General features: G+C 34.3%; 1 pseudogene; it reads right to left on the bottom strand.

The window, feature by feature from the left end:
* Positions 1-3344: 3344 nt before the first annotated feature.
* On the bottom strand, positions 3345-3813 carry LOC124983854 (60S ribosomal protein L23a-like; annotated as a pseudogene).
* Positions 3814-9860: the final 6047 nt, after the last annotated feature.

Below are 9860 nucleotides of genomic sequence, written 5' to 3' on the forward strand. Positions count from 1 at the left end.
CTAATTTCCCTTTAGTTCTTTTTTTTTGCCTCATGTTTTATTCAAGTCTGTTGTTTAATTTTAAATTTTGGACTCCTCCATTTCCTTCTATTACTGATTTGTATTTTAATTTTATTGTGGCCAGAGAACATACTTAGAGTGATTTCAATCCTTTAAATTTGCTGAGACTAAGCTTATGGTATATCATGTGGTTTAGTTTGGAAAATGCTTCATATTCACTTGAGAAGAATGTATATTCTGGTGATGTTGAGTGGAGTGTTCTATAGATCTCTTGAGATATGGTTAGACCCTTTAGATAGGGTCTTCAAGTCTTATACTTTTTTACCTTTTTCCCCATTGTTCTCTGGTATTGAATAATTGAAATTGAATTCTCCATCTTTTATCGTTGAAATTTTTTTTCCCTTCAGTTCTGTTAATTTTGCTTCTGTTTTGGGGCTCTGTTGTTAGGTGCATTTATGCCTATAAATATTCTGTCTTCCTGGTGGATATTTATCTTTATCATTAAAAAGTCTTTCTTTGTATCTAATAACAATTTTTGTCATAATATCTATTTTTCCTGATCTTAGTACAGTCACTCTAGTTGTCTTTGATTACTGTTTTTACAGTGTAATTTTTGCATTATTTCCACCTATTGGTGTCTTTGCATTTAACATATGTCCCTTGTAAACAGTATAGAGTTGAATCTTATAAAATTTATTCTGCTGATCTTTGACTTTTTTCAATATATTTTTTAGTTGTCAATGGATCTTTTATTTTATTTATTTATGTGTGGTGCTGAGTATTGAACCCAAGGCCTCACGCATGCCAGGCAAGTGCTCCACCACTGAACCACAACTCCAGCCACCTGATCTTTGACTTTTAACCGAAGTATTGAGCACATTTAAATTTAAAGTAACTACTGATAAGGTAGGATTTTTGTATTCTCCATGTACTAACCCTTTGCTAAATTTTGACTTTGCAAATAACTAGTCCTAGTTTGTCAATTGTCTGTGAGCTTTGCTTATGTTCTACTTCACTGAACATAAATCTTTAATTTTGATGTAGTCAAATCCACTAAATTTTTACTATATTTGTGTTTTTGGATTTTGTTTAAGAAGCTTTTCCTAGTTTATTCATTTCTTAATTTTTTCTAAGTTATAAAAATATTCTCATAGATTATTGTGACAGATGACATAATAGATCTTCAAAGATGTCCATTTTAATCCATGAAGTATGTGAATATGTTACTTTGGCCATAAAACTAAACTTTAGGATCTTGATATAGGGATATCACCCTGATCTATTCAGATGGGCCTCATCTACTCATGAGAATCTTTAAGAGTGGAGAATTTTATCAGCTGTAGTTTGTCAGACAATAAGAGATGCAAAACGAAACGCAGGGTCAGAGAAAGGCTACATTGCTGGCTTTGAAGATGGAGGAAAGGGGTCATAGATCAAGGATGGTGGGTGGACAGGAGAAACTGGAAAAGGCAAGGGAATAGGACACTCAGAAAGAAATACAGCCCTTCTAAGACTTCAATCTTAAGCAGATATGACCCATGATAAAATTCTGACACAGAACAGTGAGAAAATAAATTCTTACTGTTTAACCCACTAAGTTTATTGTAACTTGTTATAGCAGTAACATAAAATTAATATATTATAGAGATATTTTCTTACACCTTATCATTTTAACTTACTTTACCTTTTCATTTGGATCTTTTAATTTATTTGGCATTCTGTTTTTATGTGAGGCAAGGTAGCAGTCTAGCTTTATTTTTCTCCAAATAGAGAGCCCGTTCTGCCACTGCCGTCTACAACCTAGCTTTCTTCCTTGTTTGTTGTTGCCATCTTAACCATATTTCAAATTCTCATATAAACCTTAGGGCTACTGCCATGTTCTGTATTGGTTTTCATTTTTGTATTTGCTTATTGCTATAAATTATCACTTTTTTTTATACTATGGGTTTTAGACACACCTGTTTTATATATGGCAGGGAAATTTCCATATTTTCTTATATTTTTAAAAAAGTTATTGAATCAGTTTTTCAAAAAAATTAATTCCTATTTTAAAATTTGGAATTTGTTGGCTTCTTAAAAAAATTTCTATTAAAAGATATCTTTTTAAGGATGGTTTTAGACAGACATTTTCAGGAGAATCAAAGTGTTCACTATGTTGAATCATTTCATTCATGAACATGGTGTATATCTTCATTTAAATTTAAATTCATTTAAATTACATGTGAGCTTAATAGATCTTTGCTTATATGTGTTTGATGCTTTCTCTACTTATGAAAGCCTTCTTGTTTATGAAAAATCTTTAATTTCCTATATTAATTTCTTCCATTATGTTTTTTTCTGAAGGTAACAGGAGCTACCTTTAGGCCTCCTTTGATCTCATTCCCTTTTCTGATGAGGCAAAACTCAGTTATATGTTGTCACACATAAAAAATAAATACCAACTACAAAAATATTAGCTAGTAAAGTCAATTTAACTTGTTTCATAAATAGGCAGGGACAAAGATCCATGTCTTATTATACAGAAGGTTATTAGACATTTATTTTCAACTAAATTCCCATTTTTACATTTGACTGATTGATCTATTTCTCCATCAACATTGTCTCTCTCTCTATACAAATTCTGGTTTCTTTCTTAGAGCAATGTTGTCTTAGCATCTCCAAGTATGAATTTCTTATTTGCATCAATGACACTATCTTCAATATTGGAAATGACCGTTCTATGTAGTATGACTTAGTTTTAAATAAACCATAGGCCCTCCTTAGGATATATCTTCCTTAGAAGGATAAGAGTTCTATAAATAATAAACATTTACAATTTTTATCCTAGCACTTGTGATTTATACTGCTATCTATTAACTGAGCAATTCTGCTTTTCAGAATCTCCTTTATAAGCTCTCCTATATAAGGGCAAATGTACTTATTTCATTGGGCTGTACACTTTAGCAGAAAACGATAAGTGCTGTGGCATAAGATAAAACTGTTTGGAACCGACTGCCAGTAGCTAGCTGTGATTCATGAAACCAAGGTTCTTATCCTTGCCTCCTTTCAGTTTTCTCTTTTATAAAGTAGGACTGGACATGCTTTATAGAGTTTCTTTGAAAATTAATGAAACAATGCTTATAAACTTTCAGCACCTTGGGACATTTGTTGAATCCTCAACAATGTTTTATCAATATATTATATTTATAATCTTCAGATATATATTCTGATCTCTCATGCTAGTTAGTAGAAACTTCCTCAAACAAATGGAGTCTCTTAGAAGTAAACAGACTTTAAGAAATATAAATTCTTTTTTTGTTGTTGTTGAAAAAAAAAAGATATATTTAGAATTAACTGGACTCTGTTTAGATGATCCCAATTTTGTTGTCAATGTCCAAAGCATCATAATCAGGAGCCATTTGAACATATGCCTTCCTTCTCTCCATCTGAACTGATCAGGGTGTTAACCTTGGCCACATCAATGTCACAGAGCTTCTTTATAGCCTGTCTGATCTGGTGTTTGTTGGTCTTGACATCCACAATGAATGCAAGTGTGTTGTCTTCAATCTTCTTCATGGCTGACTCAGTGATCAGGGGGATCTTGATGATGGCATACTGGTCAAGCTTGTTTCTCCTGGGATTGCTCTTCTAAGGACATTTGGACTGCCTCCAGAGCCTCAATGTCTTGGGATGCTGGTAGTTAGGTGACATGGGAATCTTCTCCTTTTTATGACTGGGGATGCCCTTCAACTCTGCCTTCTTGACCTTCAAAGCTTTTGCTTTGGCTTCAACTTTTGGAGGGGAAGGAGCTTCCTTCCTATCTTTTGGCACCATCTTGGTCAAAAGGCAAAAGAAATATAAATTCTAGTATCAGAGAATTCGGAAATTGTGCAAGAATAGTGTCTCACTTCCATTCTCTTCCCCAATAAGGATGAGAGGAATGTGACTCATCTATTTATCTTAGTACAGAAGATTTCTTGAAAATATTGACCAAATGCTGAGGTTGGCTCTGATTGCTTATAGATAACTATGGGGATTTAATATTGAGATCCAATATCCTCACTCAGATTTAAGGGGCAGGTTTGAATCAGTATGTCAACTCAGGTGTGCAAATTATATCACTTATTACTTTAGCACAAACTAATTGTTGACTTTGATACCCCATCCTGACAAGTAGACAGGATACTCTATCTTGGATAGTATTTCAGCCTTTTACATTTTCCTTCTTCTCTTCTTGCCTTCTCCTCCCACCATTTTCCCCCTTCCTTCTAAAGTTTCATCAGAATCCAGAGGGCTTATGTAATACCTGGAACCCAAGAGGTGAGTCTCTGATTTTGAGTCTACCATGGTAGCTATCTTATTGCTCAAGTGAGTAGTGGTCTCTTGATGTTGGGGAGATCTCTGCTTCTGTAGCTTTGCAGGTAGGAAATGCTCTCTGAAAGCTGGGAAACTTAGTGAGTGACTAGGTAAGTCATCATGTTATCTACTCTGAGGACTGGCAGCCTCTACCCAGGGAGCCTCAGAGCAGGGAGAAGGGAACTAAGTTCTTAATTTCCTTCCAGTCTGAGACCTCTTTTACAAATCTCTTAAACTCTCATCTTTCTTGATCTTTCACCATAGACTGTGAATGTCCATTAAACACAAAGACCTCATAGTTACCAGCATAAGAACTTCCTTTCTTTACTGCCAGGGAAATAAGAGAAATATTTGATTTAATCATGCTAGTGTATGAAAGAAAAGACAAGTAACCATGACATTTATACATTGAAAGCTTCAGAGCATTCATCATTCCTTGCTACAAAAATGATGTGGTTAGTGTAACCACACTAAAAGACTCATCCCAGAAAGTTCTGTCATGTTGGTCAGTGAGAAGTACTAATTAGCACTAATTTCTAGATCATTACAAATATTATTTATTTGCAGTAATAATAAATTCATCAATTTATATGAAGAATTTTTATGTGAAAGATTTAGAGCAATTACTTTTCATGTCCACTAAAGATGATGGAAGAGACCATGGTCTTAAAGGGAACCAAGAAGGATTTAGCTTCTGTATAATTAAGTGGCTCAGAAGACAGGTCCAGGGTGTCATTATGACTAACAGGAAGAGGAGCAACATGAAGTGGTTGTCCTGGAGAATCTCTAAATTTTCTTAGGGTGTGACTCAAGGTTGGCACAGTGCCATAGTCTATTGATGTCAGACAAGTGTTAAGAAAAATTATTTGCAACCAGGAAATAAGGCAAAGGGTGATTGCATAGTCTTTCAATATCCCTGGAGCACTGCCTAATAGGTCCAGGCAAGGAGATATATGCTTGCCTTACTTACTATTTACTATTGATTAGGATACAGACACTGTGAAGTTACTTGTTAACTTGCAAATTTTGGTCATTAGAAGCAAATGATTTCTGTCTGGTAGAGAAGAGCTCAAAAGTTATGGTTGTGTTGCCTGGCAAGGTATTAACTGGTTTTGTGTCTCACTCAGCAAATTCATCTTAGTATCCCTTTCCTAGCTGATTGTATATACCTCTATTCCTGAATTCTGTCCTTGAAGCAGCTTTTCCATCTTGCATCTTTCCTCAAAATGAACTAAACAAATCTTTGATTTGTGCTCTTTCTAAGTTTGTATGAGAATCCTGCTTTTAAATTTTTTAAAATCATACTTTAACAGTGGGGAGTCAAGATCACTGATTTTCTTGAAAATTGAATAAGAGTGTTTTTGTACATGTGTGTGTTTCTGTGATGGGAGCAGAGAGACTCTTGCCATTTTGTGTGCATGCATGTATATAGAAATTAATATACATACATGTGTATTCATGTGTGAATACATTAAAATAAATGACCTTGGGGTAGAGAGGGAGGAGAGAAGGAGGGAGATTCATTAAGCATCCTTATATTGCTGATCTTAGAAAAAAGTGTAAACCTCCTGGAAAATATTTTTAAAAGTTTAAAAGTTTTATCTAGCTATATAAGGTTTCCAAAAATAAAATAGAAACAACTCAACAGTAGTTACAATATGACTCATCATTGCTCTGAACATGCTAGTAGATGGAACTCTCTCTGTCCCTCAGTATCTTCAATTTTGAAATAATGGAGAGGGACTCTTTAATCATTAAAGTACTGAAATTCTATAATTGTTAGGAAGTTGTTTCTTGAAATTAAAAATGAGTATAAAATTGACTTTCAAAATGTCAAGAAAATAGAAGGAGGAAAGAAAGTTGTTTGAAGAAGAAAGCAAAGAAAGAAAAAGTAGTTAGAAAGTTAAGAAGTTAGGAAGAGAGGTCTAATGGGAGGGAGGTTCAGAGGAAGGGAGGACAGAAGGAGTGAGGGATGGAAGAAGGAAGGATGTGCCACTTTGAAAATCTTGGTTTGATGATGCTTATTTTGCCTGTTGTAGATAATCTCTGGAGTGCCATTATTGTTGTGGCTTCTACTTGTTTCTGTTCAATTGTCTTTATGGTAACAGAGCTATGGCAACAAAAATGTTTCTTTTTTTTCTGCAAGATTCACTGTTAGGAAGTAAATCAGCTGGTTCTTTGGGCATCTATGGACAAGACTCTTTCTTCTAAGACTCCATCCAGGGAGACTTATATTTTCTATGGACAATAAGTGAAATTTTATAACTGACATGCTCTAAAGTAATTATTTTCTCCCAATTGTTTTGTAAACTCTCCCCCATATCACCCCTTTTCCTTTAGGTAGTTTTCATTTTGAGTTGTGCAAAATATTTTCAGGATTTAAAAAATATAGGCTAATTTTTATATAGCCTGTTGGGCATTTGCTGACATAAATCTCCAAGTTACATAGCTTTTCCTAGTTGTTAATTACTTGAGTAAAAAAAGAAACAGAAAATGTAGCTTTTATATTTGATTCTCTCATAAATCACAGAAAAGAAATTATACAGAAAATGAGGACCTTTATTAATCATTTTAATGAGTGGGTAGAAATAGAACATAAAACTAAAATAAAAATTATTACAGTACTCTTTTACACTTTCATATTACATGGAATATGTCATATTTTCATATATTATTTTACACAGATATCTGTAATATGATGGAGTTCCCCTCTGACTGAAGGGTTAAAACTTGGGATGAACAGATGCTACTGGTAATTTCAACACAACATCCAAGTTCCAGATGTCTTCCTTCATATGCATGCCCAAATTAAATACATATTTTGTTAAAACACCCAAACTATCCTTTTAACCTGCTAGCATTTCTAGTCTTTACTGATCAGTTCTACCATTTTTAAAAAATCTACCTTCGACTAATCATTCACTTATAATAGCACTCTCTATTGACCCAGTGATTAAACTCTTAACAGTTAATCCAAGATTCAAACACCTAGAGCTACGCTTTTTTAAAAAAAAATGTTTTACTAATTCTTAGTAAAGTCTTCCAATTCATTTTCCATTTTTCTGGTGGGAAAAGAGAAACCAATTCTCTGCCAAAAGCATTCCATATTGGATGCTAAATGAAGTCAGGTAGCAGCTGTCCAATCTAAACTTTGGTGGATAATTAGCACATCCAATATCCAAAAGAAACAGGTAATTGTTGTGATTCATGAATTTGTTGCCAGAGTAGATATTTTACAGCTCACATATCTTTCCCTAAAGAGAGAAGCTACCTAGAGCTTTGAGAAGGAAAACGCTGTTTTCTTCCCATTTAAAGAAAATTGCTGTGTACTTTGGGGATGTTCTTGGCATTCAGCTATTTTTTTATTCCTCCTCCTTTTCATTTTTTTTTTTTGATGATGTTCAGAAAAACTGCGAAGTATGAAAATTTCACTAAGGCAGAAATATAGAAGAATTCTGAACAGAAATGGAGCAATGCCCGCCTTATACTAAGGAACAATGGGTATCAATGTACAACTATAATCTATTACACATAATATTTTAAAGCTCACAAAGCATGTATATACATTTATTTTACTTATGCATTGCAAAACACTTGATGCACATATTCTTATTATTTCCATTTTATAGCCAAGTAATCTGAGCTTTAGCAAATTCTATAGTAGCACCCAGTGAGAACATGGCAAAGATGGAAGAAGAATTCAGGTCTACCACGCTCTCTCCGTTGAGCTTTGAATGATTTCCAGGGAAGTTCAGATGTCTCAATGACTTTGGTTCATTTCCCCTTCATTCTGCCACTTTGATAGAAATCTCAACTCTTTGCCATTGTTTTGAACTATCAGTGTCTACGGAGACGATGTGAACCTGGAATTAGTCCTCACGAATACAATGGGATAGCATAACATGAAGTGAAATCATTTTGTCTATTTGAGGACTACTTAAGGTAGGGTCTTTCAGAGAGGAAAAAAAATCTAACAAAGTGTTCCTTCCAAAGACAAAGATGTGATGTAGGGGTTGTTTTCAATGTTCTTTTGGTTACATCCCCTGGTGCATCCAGTCTCTGGTTTCTCATACACACCGATTCTCTAGAAATATTCTTCCTTTTCTCCTTACCATACCTTTTGTTTTTTCTATCCCTCTCGAGCTGCAATATTACCTTTTTCTTTAAGATCTGCTCCTATTTTTTCCTGCTTCAATAAATTAATCTGTGTATATACTCTTAAAAACAAATATTTTTGGCACTTCTAGTGCATCTTTTTCAGACCCAAATATGACCATGAGAAGATTTTATGCAAATTTAAGACCGCCTGGAAAACACACTTATGTTCTGTTCAGGGTTGCATATGTTTCTCATTCAGTGATGGACTACCTCTTTCTCTAGAAATGGATTTTGGGGGCTCTAGATGATTCTCTTCGGAACTTATTTCCTCTTCTCTAAAGGGCCTGCGTATTACTTGAAGTTCAAAGTATAGAAACAGTTTCTGTTCTATTTTCCATAATGCCTTCTTCTTTTAAAATGAACACAGTTTTTAATGTTTTGGCAAATATAGGTTAAATAGTGTGTGAGAAGCAAAGGAAGGAAGAGAAGGGTCATTTTGGGTGAAATGAGTGATTTGGAAATAGTGAAAGAGAAAAAAGACATTTTCGAAAATATGATCTTATGTCTCCAGTGAAAAGGTATCTTTAAAACTCTTGTCCCATTTTGTGGTAGTAGATTTAAAGAATAAAACAATTTCTAAATTACATGCCACAATAGAAAACTTATACCAAACAGCAACTAAACAAATGATTTTATAAATCAAATAGAAAATTGTGCAATTACCAGAATGGTGTTATATTTGTTTTTCTTTAGTGAAACTCCTGGTGGAAAGCTGATTTAAAAGATAAGACTTTAGATCAGAACCTGAACAACAGTGCAGCATCTAACATTTAAGTGCTGTGTGCAAGGCATTATTACTTTCCTGATTTTTAAAAATTTTGAAGTTACAGAAAATTTGAAAGAAAAGGTATTGGACAAATTCCAGGTGTAAAAGTTTGAGCAACTAACACCGTGCTTCTAAAGGAGAATTATTTTTTTAACTGTACATTTTGTGTAGAAGGTACAGTGTCTGGAGGGCATAGCCTTCAGAGAAAAAGAAGAGAGAAGGAGAGAGGGAGAGAGAAAGAAGGAGAGAAGGAGAGAAGGAGGGAGGGAGAGAAAGAAAGAGGGAGGGAGGCAGAGAGAGGGAGAGAAGGAAGGAGGAAGAAGGAGAGAGAGGGAGGGAGAGGGAGAGGGATTACAGAAAAAATTGAGGAATATAGAAATAAAGGAAGAATCAAGAGAGATAAAGGGGCAGGAAAAAAGATAATTGATCATAAAGTAGAGTTCATGTAAGAATTTTAAACTTAGGAATGTCAGGGCAGCAATGGAGCATCTCTATGGTACAGTGCTTGCCTAATATGCACAAGGCTCTGGATTTGATCCCCAGTACAGCACAACAAAATTAATAAATAGATTTAAAAAATGAAATAGGGATGTCCAATATT

This window comes from Sciurus carolinensis, chromosome 4 (genome assembly GCF_902686445.1).
Source record: "Sciurus carolinensis chromosome 4, mSciCar1.2, whole genome shotgun sequence".
In the NCBI taxonomy this organism is placed as follows: domain Eukaryota; kingdom Metazoa; phylum Chordata; class Mammalia; order Rodentia; family Sciuridae; genus Sciurus; species Sciurus carolinensis.